This window comes from Rutidosis leptorrhynchoides, chromosome 6 (genome assembly GCF_046630445.1).
Source record: "Rutidosis leptorrhynchoides isolate AG116_Rl617_1_P2 chromosome 6, CSIRO_AGI_Rlap_v1, whole genome shotgun sequence".
NCBI lineage: Eukaryota > Viridiplantae > Streptophyta > Magnoliopsida > Asterales > Asteraceae > Rutidosis > Rutidosis leptorrhynchoides.
The window spans coordinates 295,069,332-295,091,677 of record NC_092338.1 but is presented as its reverse complement, the minus strand read 5'-3'; positions in this window follow the sequence as shown (position 1 = coordinate 295,091,677).

Below are 22,346 nucleotides of genomic sequence, written 5' to 3'. Positions count from 1 at the left end.
GTAAATACGTATAGAAGCTATGTATGATACGGTTACATATACCCTTGATATACTTGTAGAAATTTTGAGGAATCGGAACGAGAATTCAAATATGGACGGGTTTATAACTGTAAAAGAGGCTCAAAACTGGGCTTTTATTTTTGGGTCAAACCGGGCCAAAATAAAATTTTAAGACATTTTTAATAAAGCAATGTTAGCCCAAAAAAAATTCCCAAGCTGACCTGGCAGCTCGACCCCAGCCACGGGCTCTGCCCCTTAGACCCCGCCAGGGGTTGCCACCCCTTGGACCCCGCTTATCGGGGGCGCTGCCCCCGAACCCCCGTCATAATCAAGATAAGTTCAAACAAGTGTGCACTCCACACTTCCCCAAACTTGATCGATATTTATCAAGATTATTTTGGTTACAAATTAATCCCATTACACTTAAATCATATTGGTGACATAGATCACCAACACATTATAGATTGTAAGTATATATGTCAAAGAACGTTACATATAGTTATCGTTTTGAAAACTTAAGTTAGTGGTCTCAAAGTATACTTATAACTTATTGTTGTTAGTTCACAATGAAATGTTAAACCATCCTTAAATCATGTTAAATATGTATAGATATGTACATCTACATAATCGTATAATTATCGTGTGTTATATAGTTCGTGATATCATCGGTCAAATTGGACGGTCAAACGTTGTGTGAAACTCTTTTCAAAAACATAAGTCTCAACAGTTTGGATTGCTTATCATGTTGGTAAGGTTTATTTTATGTAAATATTAATCTCATAAGTATAAAACGATCGGAAAAATCCGGGTCGTTACACAGACTTAATAAAAAAGGGGCATATTCGATTTCGATAATTCAACCATAGAATGTAGTTTCACTTACTTGTGTCTATTTTGTAAATCATTTATAAAACCTGCATGTATTCTCATCCCAAAAATATTAGATTTTAAAAGTGGGACTATAACTCACTTTCACAGATTTTTACTTCGTCGAGAAGTAAGACTTGGCCACTGTTGATTCACGAACCTATAACAATATATACATATATATTAAAGTATGTTCAAAATATATTTACAACACTTTTAATATATTTTGATGTTTTAAGTTTATTAAGTCAGCTGTCCTCGTTAGTAACCTACAACTAGTTGTCCACAGTTAGATGTACAGAAATAAATCAATAAATATTATCTTGAATCAATCCACGACCCAGTGTATATGTATCTCAGTATTGATCACAACTCAAACTATATATATTTTGGAATCAACCTCAACCCTGTATAGCTAACTCCAACATTCACATATAGAGTGTCTATGGTTGTTCCGAAATATATATAGATGTGTCGACATGATAGGTCAAAACATTGTATACGTGTCTATGGTATCTCAAGATTACATAATATAAAATACAAATTGATTAAGTTATGGTTGGAATAGATTTGTTACCAATTTTCACGTAGCTAAAATGAGAAAAATTTATCCAATCTTGTTTTACCCATAACTTCTTCATTTTAAATCCGTTTTGAGTGAATCAAATTGCTATGGTTTCATATTGAACTCTATTTTATGAATCTAAACAGAAAAAGTATAGGTTTATAGTCTGAAAAATAAGTTACAAGTCGTTTTTGTAAAGGTAGTCATTTCAGTCGAAAGAACGACGTCTAGATGACCATTTTAGAAAACATACTTCCACTTTGAGTTTAACCATAATTTTTGGATATAGTTTCATGTTCATAATAAAAATCATTTTCTCAGAATAACAACTTTTAAATCAAAGTTTATCATAGTTTTTAATTAACTAACCCAAAACAGCCCGCGGTGTTACTACGACGGCGTAAATCTGATTTTACGGTGTTTTTCGTGTTTCCAGGTTTTAAATCATTAAGTTAGCATATCATATAGATATAGAACATGTGTTTAGTTAATTTTAAAAGTCAAGTTAGAAGGATTAACTTTTGTTTGCGAACAAGTTTAGAATTAACTAAACTATGTTCTAGTGATTACGAGTTTAAACCTTCGAATAAGATAGTTTTATATATATGAATCGAATGATGTTATGAACATCATTACTACCTAAAGTTTAGTAGGTAAACCTACTGGAAGTGACAAGAAATGATCTAGCTTCAAGGGATCTTGGATGGCTTGAAAGTTCTTGAAGTAGGATCATGACACAAAAACAAGTTCAAGTAAGATTTTTACTCGAATTAAGATAGTTTATAGTTATAGAAATTGAATCAAAGTTTGAATATGAATATTACCTTGAATAAGAAAGATAACCTACTGTATATAACAAAGGTTTCTTGATCTTAGATGATTACTTGGAATGGATAAGAAAGCTTGGAAGTAAATTAGTAAACTTGAAGGGATTTTTGAAGTGTTCTTGAAGTGTTCTTCCTATGATGATTATAGCTTGATTCTTGAAGTGATTTTTGATGAAGATGATGATTAACTACTGGAAAAATACGTTCATAATAGTGTGTGTGTGTGTGTGTGTTGAGAGAGAATTAGAAAGAGAATTGGAAGTGAAATGGAGTGAATAATGAGTGGTAATTGGTGAGTGGTGAGTGGGGTTAAAAGGAGTTCTAGTTAGTTGACTAGCTCATGGTAGAAGTTAAAATTGATTAGTCATACATGACATAATCAAGAGTGGAATCCCATGCTAGTTCCTATTGGTATATACCCATAGTAAGTACGTTTTGAAGCTGTGTATAATACGGGTAAGAATACGACTAGAATTCTTGATGAAAGAAAAGAATGGGAAAGTAACTGTAACCATTTTCGTTAAGTATGAGTGTTTTGATATATGTCTTGAAGTCTTCCAAAAGTATTTTAATACATCTAAATACACTACATGTATATACATTTTAACTGAGTCGTTAAGTCATCGTTAGTCGTTACATGTAAGTGTTGTTTTGAAACCTTTAAGTTAACGATCTCAATTAATGTTGTTAACCCATTGTTTATTATATCTAATGAGATGTTAAATTATTATATTATCATGATATTATGATATATTAATATATCTTAATATGATATATATACATTTAAATGTCGTTACAACGATAACCGTTGCATATATGTCTCGTTTCGAAATCCTTAAGTTAGTAGTCTTGTTTATATGTATATAACTCATTGTTAATATACTTATGGAGATACTTACTTATCATAATCTCATGTTAACCATATGTATATCCATATATATATCGTCATGTCGTTTTTACAAGTTTTAACATTCTTGAATCGCCGGTCAACTTGGGTGGTCAATTGTCTATATGAAACGTATTTCAATTAATCAAGTCTTAAAAAGTTTGATTGCTTAACATGTTGGAAACATTTAATCATGTAAATATCAATCTTAAATAATATATATAAACATGGAAAAGTTCGGGTCACTACAGTACCTACCCGTTAAATAAATTTCGTCCCGAAATTTTAAGCTGTTGAAGGTGTTGACGAATCTTCTGGAAATAGATGTGGGTATTTCTTCTTCATCTGATCTTCACGCTCCCAGGTGAACTCGGGTCCTCTACGAGCATTCCATTGAACCTTAACAATTGGTATCTTGTTTTGCTTAAGTCTTTTAACCTCACGATCCATTATTTCGACGGGTTCTTCGATGAATTGAAGTTTTTCGTTGATTTGGATTTCATCTAACGGAATAGTGAGATCTTCTTTAGCAAAACATTTCTTCAAATTCGAGACGTGGAAAGTGTTATGTACAGCCGCGAGTTGTTGAGGTAACTCAAGTCGGTAAGCTACTGGTCCGACACGATCAATAATCTTGAATGGTCCAATATACCTTGGATTTAATTTCCCTCGTTTACCAAATCGAACAACGCCTTTCCAAGGTGCAACTTTAAGCATGACCATCTCTCCAATTTCAAATTCTATATCTTTTCTTTTAATGTCAGCGTAGCTCTTTTGTCGACTTTGGGCGGTTTTCAACCGTTGTTGAATTTGGATGATCTTCTCGGTAGTTTCTTGTATAATCTCCGGACCCGTAATCTATCTATCCCCCACTTCACTCCAACAAATCGGAGACCTGCACTTTCTACCATAAAGTGCTTCAAACGGTGCCATCTCAATGCTTGAATGGTAGCTGTTGTTGTAGGAAAATTCTGCTAACGGTAGATGTCGATCCCAACTGTTTCCGAAATCAATAACACATGATCGTAGCATGTCTTCAAGCGTTTGTATCGTCCTTTCGCTCTGCCCATCAGTTTGTGGATGATAGGCAGTACTCATGTCTAGACGAGTTCCTAATGCTTGCTGTAATGTCTGCCAGAATCTTGAAACAAATCTACCATCCCTATCAGAGATAATAGAGATTGGTATTCCATGTCTGGAGACGACTTCCTTCAAATACAGTCGTGCTAACTTCTCCATCTTGTCATCTTCTCTTATTGGTAGGAAGTGTGTTGATTTGGTGAGACGATCAACTATTACCCAAATAGTATCAAAACCACTTGCAGTCCTTGGCAATTTAGTGATGAAATCCATGGTAATGTTTTCCCATTTCCATTCTGGGATTTCGGGTTGTTGAAGTAGACCTGATGGTTTCTGATGCTCAGCTTTGACCTTAGAACACGTCAAACATTCTCCTACGTATTTAGCAACATCGGCTTTCATACCCGGCCACCAAAAATGTTTCTTGAGATCCTTGTACATCTTCCCCGTTCCAGGATGTATTGAGTATCTGGTTTTATGAGCTTCTCTAAGTACCATTTCTCTCATATCTCCAAATTTTGGTACCCAAATCCTTTCAGCCCTATACCGGGTTCCGTCTTCCCGAATATTAAGATGCTTCTCCGATCCTTTGGGTATTTCATCCTTTAAATTTCCCTCTTTTAAAACTCCTTGTTGTGCCTCCTTTATTTGAGTAGTAATGTTATTATGAATCATTATATTCATAGATTTTACTCGAATGGGTTCTCTGTCCTTCCTGCTCAAGGCATCGGCTACCACATTTGCCTTCCCCGGGTGGTAATGAATCTCAAAGTCGTAATCATTCAATAATTCAATCCACCTACGCTGCCTCATATTCAGTTGTTTCTGATTAAATATGTGTTGAAGACTTTTGTGGTCGGTATATATAATACTTTTGACCCCATATAAGTAGTGCCTCCAAGTCTTTAATGCAAAAACAACCGCGCCTAATTCCAAATAATGCGTCGTATAATTTTGTTCGTGAATCTTCAATTGTCTAGACGCATAAGCAATCACCTTCGTTCGTTGCATTAATACACAACCGAGACCTTGCTTTGATGCATCACAATAAATCACAAAATCATCATTCCCTTCAGGCAATGACAATATAGGTGCCGTAGTTAGCTTTTTCTTCAATAACTGAAACGCTTTCTCTTGTTCATCCTTCCATTCAAATTTCTTCCCTTTATGCGTTAATGCAGTCAAGTGTTTTGCTATTCTGGAAAAGTCTTGGATGAACCTTCTGTAGTAACCAGCTAGTCCTAAAAACTAGCGTATGTGTTTCGGAGTTTTCGGGGTTTCCCACTTTTCAACAATTTCTATCTTTGCCGGATCCACCTTAATACCTTCTTTGTTCACTATGTGACCGAGGAATTGAACTTCTTCCAACCAAAATGCACACTTTGAAAACTTAGCGTACAATTCTTCCTTCCTCAATACTTCTAACACCTTTCTCAAATGTTGTAACACCCGAATATTTCATATGCGAGAATATATATATATATGTACATTTGTATGTATATACAGTGGAGATATTTAGATATACATGTGTATATGGTTCGGGTTGCGTATGAATTCATGTATATATATAGTTGGAACGAGAGATACGCGGTGTACGATAGTGTACGTTGCATGTACGCGTGGGAATATGCGTATATAAGGTGGTGGTTACGCATGCATGCAAGATTATTGGTAAGGGTTCGTTCTAGGGTCTTCTAGAAGGGTTTGCTTGCATAAATAAGTCGGGATTGGAGCGTACGAGTGGAATTATGAGACGGGGACTTGGTTAGACGAAAATGGAAGAAAATGTGTTGTGGGTCGCGCCGCGAAGGCTGTGGTCGCGCCGCGATGATTAAGAGCAAAACTGGATCAGAACACTAGTAATTTGAAGCACCAGCTGCAGCACGTTGTCGCGCCGTGACAAGTAGGGTCGCGCCGCAACCAGCCTGGTTCCAGACCCGATTTTCAGCTTTAAATGGGGTGTGTTCAGGGGTAAAACCGTCATTTCGCATATGGATCAGTTTGTGGGATAAATCTCAGCCACCCATCTCATTCATTTCATTTCCTTTTTCATTTTTCTTCCATTTATTCTCTCAAAACATAAATCCTCTTTGGATTCAAGTGAAGATTTGGGGTTCAAGACTTGTGATTCGATCTTTGGCGTAGTTGGAAAGTGTGTTCTCCTCGTTCTTGGCTACACGGTGATACTAGTGGTAAGCTCTAACTCCGAATTTCATTTTCGTGTTCATCATTCAAATTTGGGGCTTTTGATGGTACGAGTCATAGGTGAAACCCATTTAGTTGTTAATTGGAGATTAACACCAATATTCGGGTTTATTGTTGTTAAAGGCGGGTTTTGGGTTGGTTAATGATTTAACCATGTTTAAGACTTGTAAATGGTGTACAATCAATAGCATTAGTGATTATTGGTGTTTTGGAGACTTTTAGGGTTTTCGTGGCTGACTAATTTTGACTAGAGTCAAAATTAGGGTTTGTTGAGGATTATGACCCGAATGTCGATTCGATGAGGTTTGTAAACTTAAAATGGATTAAGTTGAAGTATAAAACCGAGTTAAACATGTTTTGGTGTCAAAACTTGTAAATGATGGGATTTTGACCTTATGGGTCAAAATTAGGGTTTATGGGCGATTTTGAGAACGATAAGTGTTTAACACTTGTGTTGGGTTTAATTGGCATATTAGGACCATTTTCACTTGTGTTAGTGATTATTGGTTAGTTTGGGCGCGTTCGGTGTTTGGAAGTGCATTTGGGTCGAAATTGCACTAAGGGAAAATTGGGTTGGTTTGTAAGTCAACCCTAATTGTGTATTGTTGTATTTGTGATAATGGAATAGGTACTTTCCATTGACGAGTCGCGGATTACTTGGAAGCATTCATCAAGGCGACAAGTTGAGTGTTAATATCCTATATGCATATGTATGTGTAGGATGGGTGCGGGTCGGGTGAAGTGGTTCTCGGTTATAGAGCTCACTTCACATATAGGTGGAATTGATGGACTTGTGTACATGTCCAATTGGCACGGATGTGCGTTTTGGTTGACCACCTTTGGCGAGGTGCACACTTCGTGTATACATTATCACATGGGCTTGTGAGTGGAATAATTATATACGTATGTATATAAGTTATTTATTTGTGGGGTATGGGTTGAAGTTCGATGTTGACGATACCATACCCTAGAGTATATTTGTGATGTTAATGAGGGTTTAAAGTTCGTTGTTGACGATACCTCATACGTATGGAATTAAAGTTCGATGTTGACGATGCCATACGATTATTGTAGTGACGTTGATGAGGGTTTAAAGTTCGTTGTTGACGATACCTCATATGTGGGTTTAAAGTTCGGTGTTGACGATACCACATTAATATAGGCGAATGGGATTTAAGTTCGATGTTGACGATACCATTCGTTGGGCTAGCCATGAGATCTTGAGTACTATGGATGTTGTGAACATCGATGTTTGTCGTATTGTTATATATATATATATATATATATATATGTATGTATGTATGTATATATTAAAGTATTGTTGTGGTGTAGCTAAACCTTCGGGTGTAGCTTATTGGCGTTGTTTATATCGTCGTTGGTGAACTTATATTTTGTTGATGTATCTTTAGCTCGTTGCTTAGTGACTACGGTATGCTTAGCTTAGCTTACCTTATACTTGGATGCTTCGGTATGCGGTATTTGATATTTGTGTGGCGTGTCTATTTTATACATATATATGTATGCAGTATATTATCATTCACTAAGCGTTAGCTTACCCTCTCGTTGTTGATATTTTTATAGGTTCGCATGCTTGGCGGCTCGGGTGAGCTTGGGGATTAGAGATCTTGGCTAGGTTGCTTAGAAGATCTTGATTTTGTATTCGATTAGGATTTGGGTAGCGTAGTCCCAAATCACCATGCTCGGTTTTGTTGGAAACTAAACTAGTCGGGTCGTGTATGTCCGTTTGCACAATTAACTAATGTATTAAATGTTTTAAGGTTATTAAACCTTCTTTTGTAATTAAAGATGTTTATGGAAACACAATTGGGACCTAAAGTGTTATTTAAAGCATATTAAAAGGAAAAATTTTTATGGGCCGGTTTTAATACGGGTTGGGTTGTTACAAGTGGTATTAGAGCATGGTCTAAGGGATTTAGGCGACTTGAGATAGGTGCCTAGACTTAGACTTTTGTGTGTGCTTAATTGTTGCGGGACTTGTAGGTGTACGGGTCGGAATGAGAACTTGGTTAGTGCCTTAGCGTGTAGGTGAACTAACTAGGATTTTGGCTTGTGTTGTGATGTAATTCTTGCGTGTGCTTATATCACGTAGAATTTGCATTGTGATGGTTAAATCATCGAGCGAGGCGATCGTTGTACTAACGAGTGGATACGGCGTGTGTGTGTAATAAGGACTTGCAAACCTTATTACGGGTGCAAATCGTGTCTAACAAGTGATGTACGACGAGTGTTTAGCAAGATGGGGCATTGTGCGTATGTTTTTATACGTTCGTGGACTAATCGTTTTGCATTCTTTATAATGACGACGCGAAACGAGATCGAGACGAATGACGAGGAGTTTAACTCTAGAGTTGCGGCAGCCGTTGCGGAGCAAATGAGTGCGTTTCGAGAAGAAATGGATAGGAAGTATTCCGAATTTCGGGGTAGTAGTGAAATGGAGCATTGTCTTAAGAGCTTCATGAGGACTAAACCCCCGATGTATGACGGGAAACCGGATCCTTTGGTAAGCACAACTTGGATCTCGGATGTCGAAGGGTGTTTTCGTACTATTGAATGCCCTCCTGAGAAAAAGACAAGACTCGCTACTAGTTTGTTGCGGGGTAGGGTGAAGGATTGGTTGGATTGTAAGATTGATCTTGTTGGTGGTGAGCCATTTATGGCGTTATCGTGGGACGAGTTTAAGAAGGAATTCTTCGAGGAGTTCCGGACTTCAGCCGATATGTCGAAATTGCGTAATGAGTTGCGAAATTTGCAACAGGGTTCTATGGATTTGAATACTCTCAAGACGACCTTTATGTCGAAGGCTCGTTTTTGCCCGGAGTATTTAGGGAATGATCGTTTGTTGATGGAGGATTTCTATCGAACCTTGAATGATGACTTGAAGAATAAGATTAGCCGGGGTTACGCGAAATCATTTGCGGAATTATTCGCCGTGGCTAGAGGTTTCGAGTCGTATACGCGATCAAAGATTGGTGAACCTTCAAGTGAGAGAAGGGTTGTTTCGTATGGTGCTCCAAGTAAGAGGACTAAGGGTCCGAGTGTGAGCACGGGTGGTACGCGGACGAGTATTTCGGACTTTAGTGCACCTAGGTGTTACAATTGTGGCGTGAGGGGTCACAAGTCGTGGGAATGTTCGGTACCAAAGGGTGATGGCATGGTGTGTTTCATTTGCCAAGATGAAGGACATCGTAAGTCAGAATGTCCCAAGTTAGCGAGGACAGGTGCGGCAAGGAGACGTTAAGGTACGTTTCGTTTTAATAAATATGTCCTTTGATTATTTATTATATGCCGTTGAGTTTGAGTTGATTAAATGCCTTGTGTTGTGCATATTGTTGTTATGGGTGACGTTCCTAATGGAAGTACCATATGGTGACGTTTTTGGTTGTCGGGCGAAGGGCGTAAGACTTGGTGCCACCAAGCATTCCTTAGTATTTGGGAAGCGTTTCTACCAAACCACGGGAATGGGTTTTGGTGTTCGGTTGTTAAACGCGTGTTCGTTTTTGTGTTGAAGTTGATGAACCATGAGGTTCGTCGGGTGGTTGGAACCCTTGAAATCGAGTGTTTTGAATCTCGATGTATGTTGGTAATGGAGTTTATATGACGCGACATTAGGTGCCTCTTTTATACCTACTAGCGTGGTGTTCAACTCCGATTGTGTTGCGGTTACATTGTACTTAGGGTACCGAAGTGAAACCCTTAAGTACATGAGTGACTAGGTTGAGATTGACAAACTAAAGCAATTGGATGATTGCGAGGGTGTGATTTGTGTAATTGTAGTACACTTTTCGTTCGAAGTGTTTGAGGATTGATTTAAATCCTTCGTGTGCTCTCGGTTGGAGCAAGATGTGGTGATGGGTCGTGTGAACCCAATTGTTGGTAAAGTCTACCTTTGGTAGCATGGTACGGTTGTACGAGATGCGGTTATGTGATGTAGTTCCAAGTGGGGGAGTTACACTCCCGCCCGAGGAAGTTTTAGCGTGAGATTTCGGATGACGTTTTAGTAAGATCCGAAAATTGTGTTGGGACCTAGTTTGGTCAATTTGTGGTAGATTACAATTTCGGATAAATTGTACTTATGGTTTGGATTTGAATTATCACCGAGGTGGTAATGTGGTAAATCTCACTGAGAGATAATGGACGTGTTTGGCGAGCGAGGTGAAATCCTTCGGTTAAGTAAGGTGTGTGTCGGGTTCTCTTTTGGAGAATTCTTGTTCGGTACCTATGTTTGATATAGGTGGTTCTTGCTCGATTATGGTATGCGATTGATGAAGCATGACTTTAGGAGTCCGCTGACTTCATCATGGGTTTGACGATTAATGAAGCATGATCTTCGGGTCCGCTGACTTCATTATGGTATGGTTGATTGATGGAGCATGATCTTTAGGGTCCGCTGACTTCATCATGGGAGTACGTGATTGGTGGAGCATGATCTTTAGGGTCCGCTGACTTCATCATGAGTGTGGTGTTGAGATCGGTGAAGCATGATCTTCTGGTCCGCTGACTTCATCCGGTGTTGAGATTGGTGGAGCATAACCTTCGGGGTCCGCTGACTTCATCAAGGGAGTAGTGTTATGTCGTTATGGCGTAACATTATCGGGAAATGTGAGTACCGGTGGGAAATGAGAGTACCATTCCTGAGTTGTGTGGTGGGACGTGAATATCGGGTTGTTCGTATTCACAATATTTCGGGTAGTACGATTGTCCTTGTTGGTTGAGCTCATAGTTTGAGGTAGTGAATGTCGGGTAGTTCGGATTCACTAAGGCTCGGGTTGTACGGCCATCCTCGGTTATACTATGTGGCGGTGGTAGTGAATATCGGTTTGCGCGTATTCACGATGACTCGGGTTGTGCGGTCATTTCGTTGTGAGATATATGGATTGGGTTAGTGGATTTCGGGTTGTGCGAATTCACTAAGGTTCGGGTTGTTTCGACCATCCTCCATATGTGTTTTGGCTCGGGTTGTTTCGGCCATGTTGAGTTGTGATCTATCGGTTGTTTTATACGCCGATGGTGGGGTCGTGAGGACCATGTTGTGGAATTAGTGATGCGATAGCCGAGTTTCGCTCACATGTTGTTACGGGTGTGACGAGAGTTGATTTTGTACACCTCGGGTTTAGCGTTGCCATGGTCGTTGGACGCTATCGGTTTTAGCCGTGTGTTTATGATGTTACGGTAGTTGCATATGGTTCGTGTTGCGCACTACAAGGGATGTATAATGATTGGTGTTGTCCGTAAGGATTCGTTTGGTTCGGTCTTCATCGTTTCGGATTGTTGACCTTAGGTTTGAGACTTGGTTGCTTTTAGCATTGTACATGGTAATGGTACGTTAGAGGGTTGATATCTCGGTTCGAGATTTGGTTGAGTTTCCCGGTGTGCGGGATTGAGCATGGCTTTAATGCTCGGATGGTAACTTGATAACCGCGGGTGACGATTTTAGTTGTTAAAGGTAATTCATTGGAAAGAGTTGCCTAGGAAAGTCGGTTTGGGACTTAAGTTGAGGACCGTGGAGTGTGGTTCGTTTGGTTAAGTAACAAGGATTACGAGGACGTGATCAATTCTAAGTGGGGGAGAGTTGTAACACCCGAATATTTCATATGCGAGAATATATATATATGTACATTTGTATGTATATACAGTGGAGATATTTAGATATACATGTGTATATGGTTCGGGTTGCGTATGAATTCATGTATATATATAGTTGGAACGAGAGATACGCGGTGTACGATAGTGTACGTTGCATGTACGCGTGGGAATATGCGTATATAAGGTGGTGGTTACGCATGCATGCAAGATTATTGGTAAGGGTTCGTTCTAGGGTCTTCTAGAAGGGTTTGCTTGCATAAATAAGTCGGGATTGGAGCGTACGAGTGGAATTATGAGACGGGGACTTGGTTAGACGAAAATGGAAGAAAATGTGTTGTGGGTCGCGCCGCGAAGGCTGTGGTCGCGCCGCGATGATTAAGAGCAAAACTGGATCAGAACACTAGTAATTTGAAGCACCAGCTGCAGCACGTTGTCGCGCCGCGACAAGTAGGGTCGCGCCGCAACCAGCCTGGTTCCAGACCCGATTTTCAGCTTTAAATGGGGTGTGTTCAGGGGTAAAACCGTCATTTCGCATATGGATCAGTTTGTGGGATAAATCTCAGCCACCCATCTCATTCATTTCATTTCCTTTTTCATTTTTCTTCCATTTATTCTCTCAAAACATAATTCCTCTTTGGATTCAAGTGAAGATTTGGGGTTCAAGACTTGTGATTCGATCTTTGGCGTAGTTGGAAAGTGTGTTCTCCTCGTTCTTGGCTACACGGTGATACAAGTGGTAAGCTCTAACTCCGAATTTCATTTTCGTGTTCATCATTCAAATTTGGGGCTTTTGATGGTACGAGTCATAGGTGAAACCCATTTAGTTGTTAATTGGAGATTAACACCAATATTCGGGTTTATTGTTGTTAAAGGCGGGTTTTGGGTTGGTTAATGATTTAACCATGTTTAAGACTTGTAAATGGTGTACAATCACTAGCATTAGTGATTATTGGTGTTTTGGAGACTTTTAGGGTTTTCGTGGCTGACTAATTTTGACTAGAGTCAAAATTAGGGTTTGTTGAGGATTATGATCCGAATGTCGATTCGATGAGGTTTGTAAACTTAAAATGGATTAAGTTGAAGTATAAAACCGAGTTAAACATGTTTTGGTGTCAAAACTTGTAAATGATGGGATTTTGACCTTATGGGTCAAAATTAGGGTTTATGGGCGATTTTGAGAACGATAAGTGTTTAACACTTGTGTTCGGGTTTAATTGGCATATTAGGACCATTTTCACTCGTGTTAGTGATTATTGGTTAGTTTGGGCGCGTTCGGTTTTTGGAAGTGCATTTGGGTCGAAATTGCACTAAGGGTAAATTGGGTTGGTTTGTAAGTCAACCCTAATTGTGTATTGTTGTATTTGTGATAATGGAATTGGTACTTTCCATTGACGAGTCGCGGATTACTTGGAAGCATTCATCAAGGCGACAAGGTGAGTGTTAATATCCTATATGCATATGTATGTGTAGGATGGGTGCGGGTCGGGTGAAGTGGTTCTCGGTTATAGAGCTCACTTCACATATAGGTGGAATTGATGGACTTGTGTACATGTCCAATTGGCACGGATGTGCGTTTTGGTTGACCACCTTTGGCGAGGTGCACACTTCGTGTATACATTATCACATGGGCTTGTGAGTGGAATAATTATATACGTATGTATATAAGTTATTTATTTGTGGGGTATGGGTTGAAGTTCGATGTTGACGATACCATACCCTAGAGTATATTTGTGATGTTAATGAGGGTTTAAAGTTCGTTGTTGACGATACCTCATACGTATGGAATTAAAGTTCGATGTTGACGATGCCATACGATTATTGTAGTGACGTTGATGAGGGTTTAAAGTTCGTTGTTGACGATACCTCATATGTGGGTTTAAAGTTCGGTGTTGACGATACCACATTAATATAGACGAATGGGATTTAAGTTCGATGTTGACGATACCATTCGTTGGGCTAGCCATGAGATCTTGAGTACTATGGATGTTGTGAACATCGATGTTTGTCGTATTGTTATATATATATATAATATATATGTATGTATGTATATATTAAAGTATTGTTGTGGTGTAGCTAAACCTTCGGGTGTAGCTTATTGGCGTTGTTTATATCGTCGTTGGTGAACTTATATTTTGTTGATGTATCTTTAGCTCGTTGCTTAGTGACTATGGTATGCTTAGCTTAGCTTACCTTATACTTGGATGCTTCGGTATGCGGTATTTGATATTTGTGTGGCGTGTCTATTTTATACATATATATGTATGTAGTATATTATCATTCACTAAGCGTTATCTTACCCTCTCGTTGTTGATATTTTTATAGGTTCGCATGCTTGGCGGCTCGGGTGAGCTTGGGGATTAGAGATCTTGGCTAGGTTGCTTAGAAGATCTTGCTTTTGTATTCGATTAGGATTTGGGTAGCGTAGTCCCAAATCACCATGCTCAGTTTTGTTGGAAACTAAACTAGTCGGGTCGTGTATGTCCGTTTGGACAATTAACTAATGTATTAAATGTTTTAAGGTTATTAAACCTTCTTTTGTAATTAAAGATGTTTATGGAAACACAATTGGGACCTAAAGTGTTATTTAAAGCATATTAAAAGGAAAAATTTTTATGGGCCGGTTTTAATACGGGTTGGGTTGTTACAAGTGTTCACCGTGTTCTTGGTCATTCTTTGAGTAAATAAGTATGTCATCAATGAAAACAATGACAAACTTGTCAAGGTATGGTCCACACACTCGGTTCATAAGGTCCATGAACACAGCTGGTGCATTAGTTAAACCAAACGGCATGACCATAAACTCGTAATGACCGTAACGTGTTCTGAAAGCAGTCTTTGGAATATCATCTTCTTTCACCCGCATTTGATGATACCCGGAACGTAAGTCAATCTTTGAATAAACAGACGAGCCTTGTAGTTGATCAAATAAGTCGTCGATTCTCGGTAGTGGGTAGCGGTTCTTGATGGTAAGTTTGTTCAACTCTCGGTAGTCGATACACAACCTGAATGTACCATCTTTCTTCTTGACAAACAAAACAGGAGCTCCCCACGGTGATGTGCTTGGTCGAATGAAACCACGCTCTAAACGTTCTTGTAATTGGCTTTGCAGTTCTTTCATCTCACTGGGTGCGAGTCTGTAAGGAGCACGAGCTATTGGTGCAGCTCCTGATACAAGATCTATTTGAAATTCAACGGATCGATGTGGGGGTAATCCCGGTAATTCTTTCGGAAATACATCGGGAAATTCTTTTACAATGGGAACATCATTGATGCTCTTTTCTTCAGTTTGTACTTTCTCGACGTGTGCTAGAACAGCATAGCAACCTTTTCTTATTAGTTTTTGTGCCTTCAAATTACTAATAAGATGTAGCTCCGTGTTGCCCTTTTCTCCGTACACCATTAAGGGTTTTCCTTTTTCTCGTATAATGCGAATTGCATTTTTGTAACAAACGATCTCTGCTTTCACTTCTTTCAACCAGTCCATACCGATTATCACATCAAAACTCCCTAACTCTACTGGTATCAAATCAATCTTAAATGTTTCGCTAACCAGTTTAATTTCTCGATTCCGACATATATTATCTGCTGAAATTAATTTACCATTTGCTAATTCGAGTAAAAATTTACTATCTAAAGGCGTCAATGGACAACTTAATTAAGCACAAAAATCTCTACTCATATAGCTTCTATCCGCACCCGAATCAAATAAAACGTAAGCAGATTTATTGTCAATAAGAAACGTACCCGTAACAAGCTCCGGGTCTTCCTGTGCCTCTGCCGCATTAATATTGAAAACTCTTCCGTGGCCTTGTCCATTCGTGTTCTCCTGGTTCGGGCAATTTCTAATAATGTGGCCCGGTTTTCCACATTTATAACAAACTACATTGGCATAACTTGCTCCGACACTACTTGCTCCGCCATTACTCGTTCCGACACCATTTGTTCCTTTTGTTCTATTAACCCCTGGTCCGTAGACCTCACACTTCGCCACGCTATGACCATTTCTTTTACACTTGTTGCAAAATTTGGTGCAGAACCCCGAGTGATACTTTTCACACCTTTGGCATAGCTGCTTCTGATTGTTGTTTTTGTTGCGGTTATTATTGTTGTTGGGATGATTGTTGTAGTTGCTGCTGTTGTTGTTGTTGTTGTTGTTGTTGTTGTTGTTGTTGTTGGGCCGTTTGTTGTAGTTGCGATTGATGTTGCGATTGTTGGGATAATTGTTGCGATTATTGTTGTAATTGCTGTTGTTGTTGTATTGGTGATTCTTATCACCGTTTTCCTCCCACTTTCTTTTGACTTGCTTCACATTGGCCTCTTCAGCAGTCTGTTCTTTAATTCTTTCTTCAATCTGGTTCACTAGTTTGTGAGCCATTCTACATGCCTGTTGTATGGAGGCGGGCTCGTGTGAACTTATATCTTCTTGGATTCTTTCCAGTAATCCTTTCACAAACGCGTCGATCTTCTCTTCCTCATCTTCGAATGCTCCCGGACACAATAGGCACAATTCTGTGAATCGTCTTTCGTACGTGGTAATATCAAATCCTTGGGTTCGTAACCCTCTAAGTTCTGTCTTGAGCTTATTGACCTCGGTTCTGGGACGGTACTTCTCGTTCATCAAGTGCTTGAATACTGACCACGGTAGTGCGTACGCATCGTCTTGTCCCACTTGCTCTAGATAGGTATTCCACCATGTTAACGTAGAACCTGTGAAGGTATGCGTAACTTCACTTTGTCCTCTTCAGTACACTTACTTATGGCAAACACCGATTCGACCTTCTCGGTCCACCGTTTCAATCCGATCGGTCCTTCGGTTCCATCAAATTCCAAAGGTTTGCAGGCAGTGAATTCATTGTAGGTGCATCCTACACGATTTCCTGTACTGCTAGATCCATGGTTATTGTTGGTATGTAGCGCAGCCTGTACTACGGCTATGTTTGAAGCTAGAAAAGTACGGAATTCCTCTTCATTCATATTCACGGTGTGTCGAGTAGTCGGTGCCATTTCCTTCAAAATAGTCAAATGGAACAAGTTAATCATACAGAATATTAAGAGTAGTTAATAGTATTTCGTAGCATAATATGAACTCATTTATAAAAGCTTTTTCTTCATGTTAGCTTTTTATAAGTTTAAATTCGGGTAGTACCTACCCGTTAAGTTCATACTTAGTAGCTAATATACAATTCAACTACTACAATTCTATATGAAAAACTGATTATAATAATATTTCGCGTTCAAACTTTTATACAATATTTTACAAACTTACAATACCGCTTATTTTACATAAAGCATGAAATATAGCACACAATAACTTTTATACAAGATAGTTGTGAAGATAATTCTAGCTAGTACACAAGTCGTTCAGCAAAGGCAATAAAGACACGTAATTCATACGTCCAGAAACAAGTCATGCATTCTGGTTTTACTAGGACTACTTCCCATCCTTGGTCTTGTGGAACATAACCATTATGGCCGTTGATAAGACAGCGTGTTGTAACGTTGTCAAAGGGACGAGGGTTACGTAATGTCCAACAGTCCCGTAACAATCTAAAAACCTCATTTCTTACCCCAATTACCGACTCCGTCACTTGTGGGAACGTTTTGTTTAATAGTTGTAGCCCGATGTTCTTGTTCTCACTTTGGTGAGAAGCGAACATTACTAATCCGTAAGCATAACATGCTTCTTTATGTTGCATGTTAGCCGCTTTTTCTAAATCACGAAGTCCAATATTCGGATATATTGAGTCAAAATAATTTCTTAACCTATTGCGTAAAATAGCATTTGGGTTCCCCGCAATATATGCGTCAAAGTAAACACATCGTAACTTATGGATTTCCCAATGTGATATCCCCCATATTTCGAACGAAAGCCTTTTATAAACCAAGGCATTCTTGGAACGTTCTTCGAATGTCTTACAAACTGATCTCGCCTTAAATAGTTGTGCCGAAGAATTCTAACCGACTCTAGACAAGATTTCATCAATCATGTCTCCGGGTAGGTCTCTTAAAATATTGGGTTGTCTATCCATTTTGTGTTTTTATACTGTAAAATAGACAAGAGTTAGATTCATAAAAAAAATACTTATTAATACAAGCAATTTTTACATATATCATAAAGCATAAGCACACTATATTACATATATTACACCACACGAATACAACTATCTTATTCCGACTCGCTTGTTTCTTCTTCTTCGGTTTTGGTTCGTTTTGCCAAGTTTCTAGGGATATATGATGTTCCCCTAATACGAGCCGTAATTTTCCACATTGGTTTAGAAAAACCTGGTGGTTTAGAGGTTCCCGGGTCATTGTTACAACTTAAGGACTTCGGGGGTTGACGATACATATAAAGTTCATCGGGGTTGGAATTAGATTTCTCTATTTTTATGCCCTTTCCCTTATTATTTTCTTTTGCCTTTTTAAATTCAGTTGGGGTAATTTCTATAACATCATCGGAATTCTCGTCAGAATCCGATTCATCGAAGAATTGGTAATCCTCCCAATATTTTGCTTCCTTGGCGGAAACACCATTGACCATAATTAACCTTGGTCGGTTGGTTGAGGATTTTCTTTTACTTAACCGTTTTATTATTTCCCCCACCGGTTCGATTTCTTCATCCGGTTCCTCCTCTTCCGGTTCTGATTCTTCTTCCGGTTCCGACTCTTCTTCCGGTTCCTCTTCGGGAACTTGTGAATCAGTCCACGAATCATTCCAATTTACATTTGACTCTTCATTATTATTAGGTGAGTCAATGGGACTTGTTCTAGAGGTAGACATCTATCACATAATATCAAACGCGTTAAGAGATTAATATATCACATAATATTCACATGTTAAAAATATATAGTTTCCAACAAAATTTTTTAAGCAATCATTTTTCAAGTAAACACGGTCGAAGTCCAGACTCACTAATGCATCCTAATAAAATCGATAAGACACACTAATGCAAAATTCTGGTTCTCTAAGACCAACGCTCTGATACCAACTGAAATGTCCCGTTCTTATTGATTAAAAACGTTCCATATTAATTGATTTCGTTGCGAGGTTTTGACCTCTATATGAGACGTTTTTCAAAGACTGCATTCATTTTTAAAACAAACCATAACCTTTATTTCATAAATAAAGGTTTAAAAAGCTTTACGTAGATTATCAAATAATGATAATCTAAAATATCCTGTTTACACACTACCAATACATAATGGTTTACAATACAAATATGTTACATCGAAATCAGTTTCTTGAATGCAGTTTTTACACAATATCATACAAACATGGACTCCAAATCTTGTCCTTATTTTAGTATGCAACAGCGGAAGCTCTTAATATTCACCTGAGAATAAACATGCTTTAAACGTCAACAAAAATGTTGGTGAGTTATAGGTTTAACATATATATATCAAATCGTAACAATAGACCACAAGATTTCATATTTCAATACACATCCCATACATAGAGATAAAAATCATTCATATGGTGAACACCTGGTAACCGACATTAACAAGATGCATATATAAGAATATCCCCATCATTCCGGGATCCTCCATCGGACATGATATAAATTTCGAAGTACTAAAGCATCCGGTACTTTGGATGGGGCTTGTTGGGCCCGATAGATCTATCTTTAGGATTCGCGTCAATTAGGGTGTCTGTTCCCTAATTCTTAGATTACCAGACTTAATAAAAATGGGGCATATTCGATTTCGATAATTCAACCATAGAATGTAGTTTCACTTGTGTCTATTTTGTAAATCATTTATAAAATCTGCATGTATTCTCATCCCAAAAATATTAGATTTTAAAAGTGGGACTATAACTCACTTTCACAGATTTTTACTTCATCGAGAAGTAAGACTTGGCCACTGTTGATTCACGAACCTATAACAATATATACATATATATTAAAGTATGTTCAAAATATATTTACAACACTTTTAATATATTTTGATGTTTTAAGTTTATTAAGTCAGCTGTCCTCGTTAGTAACCTACAACTAGTTGTCCACAGTTAGATGTACAGAAATAAATCGATAAATATTATCTTGAATCAATCCACGACCCAGTGTATACGTATCTCAGTATTGATCACAACTCAAACTATATATATTTTGGAATCAACCTCACCCCTGTATAGCTAACTCCAACATTCACATATAGAGTGTCTATGGTTGTTCCGAAATATATATAGATGTGTCGACATGATAGGTCGAAACATTGTATACGTGTCTATGGTATCTCAAGATTACATAATATACAATACAAGTTGATTAAGTTATGGTTGGAATAGATTTGTTACCAATTTTCACGTAGCTAAAATGAGAAAAATTTATCCAATCTTGTTTTACCCATAACTTCTTCATTTTAAATCCGTTTTGAGTGAATCAAATTGCTATGGTTTCATATTGAACTCTATTTTATGAATCTAAACAGAAAAAGTATAGGTTTATTGTCGGAAAAATAAGTTACAAGTCGTTTTTGTAAAGGTAGTCATTTCAGTCGAAAGAACGACGTCTAGATGACCATTTTAGAAAACATACTTCCACTTTGAGTTTAACCATAATTTTTGGATATAGTTTCATGTTCATAATAAAAATCATTTTCTCAGAATAACAACTTTTAAATCAAAGTTTATCATAGTTTTTAATTAACTAACCCAAAACAGCCGGTGTTACTACGACGGCGTAAATCCGATTTTACGGTGTTTTTCGTGTTTCCAGGTTTTAAATCATTAAGTTAGCATATCATATAGATATAGAACATGTGTTTAGTTAATTTTAAAAGTCAAGTTAGAAGGATTAACTTTTGTTTGCGAACAAGTTTAGAATTAACTAAACTATGTTCTAGTGATTACGAGTTTAAACCTTCGAATAAGATAGTTTTATATATATGAATCGAATGATGTTATGAACATCATTACTACCTTAAGTTTAGTAGGTAAACCTACTGGAAGTGACAAGAAATGATCTAGCTTCAAAGGATCTTGGATGGCTTGAAAGTTCTTGAAGTAGGATCATGACACAAAAACAAGTTCAAGTAAGATTTTTACTCGAATTAAGATAGTTTATAGTTATAGAAATTGAATCAAAGTTTGAATATGAATATTACCTTGAATAAGAAAGATAACCTACTGTATATAACAAAGGTTTCTTGATCTTAGATGATTACTTGGAATGGATTAGAAAGCTTGGAAGTAAATTAGTAAACTTGAAGGGATTTTTGAAGTGTTCTTGAAGTGTTCTTCCTATGATGATTATAGCTTGATTCTTGAAGTGATTTTTGATGAAGATGATGATTAACTACTGGAAAAATACGTTCATAATAGTGTGTGTGTGTGTGTTGAGAGAGAATTAGAAAGAGAATTGGAAGTGAAATGGAGTGAATGATGAGTGGTAATTGGTGAGTGGTGAGTGGGGTTAAAAGGAGTTCTAGTTAGTTGACTAGCTCATGGTAGAAGTTAAAATTGATTAGTCATACATGACATAATCAAGAGTGGAATCCCATGCTAGTTCCTATTGGTATATACCCATAGTAAGTACGTTTTGAAGCTGTGTATAATACGGGTAAGAATACGACTAGAATTCTTGATGAAAGAAAAGAATGGGAAAGTAACTGTAACCATTTTCGTTAAGTATGAGTGTTTTGATATATGTCTTGAAGTCTTCCAAAAGTATTTTAATACATCTAAATACACTACATGTATATACATTTTAACTGAGTCGTTAAGTCATCGTTAGTCGTTACATGTAAGTGTTGTTTTGAAACCTTTAAGTTAACGATCTCAATTAATGTTGTTAACCCATTGTTTATTATATCTAATGAGATTTTAAATTATTATATTATCATGATATTATGATATATTAATATATCTTAATATGATATATATACATTTAAATGTCGTTACAACGATAACCGTTACATATATGTCTCGTTTCGAAATCCTTAAGTTAGTAGTCTTGTTTATATGTATATAACTCATTGTTAATATACTTATGGAGATACTTACTTATCATAATCTCATGTTAACCATATGTATATCCATATATATATCGTCATGTCGTTTTTACAAGTTTTAACATTCGTGAATCGCCGGTCAACTTGGGTGGTCAATTGTCTATATGAAACATATTTCAATTAATCAAGTCTTAACAAGTTTGATTGCTTAACATGTTGGAAACATTTAATCATGTAAACATCAATCTTAAATAATATATATAAACATGGAAAAGTTCGGGTCACTACAATCTTTAAGTCAACAGCCACCATGTTTTCCATGCACCCAACAAAGAGAAATTCTAAAGGTGGACCTGTACCCGTT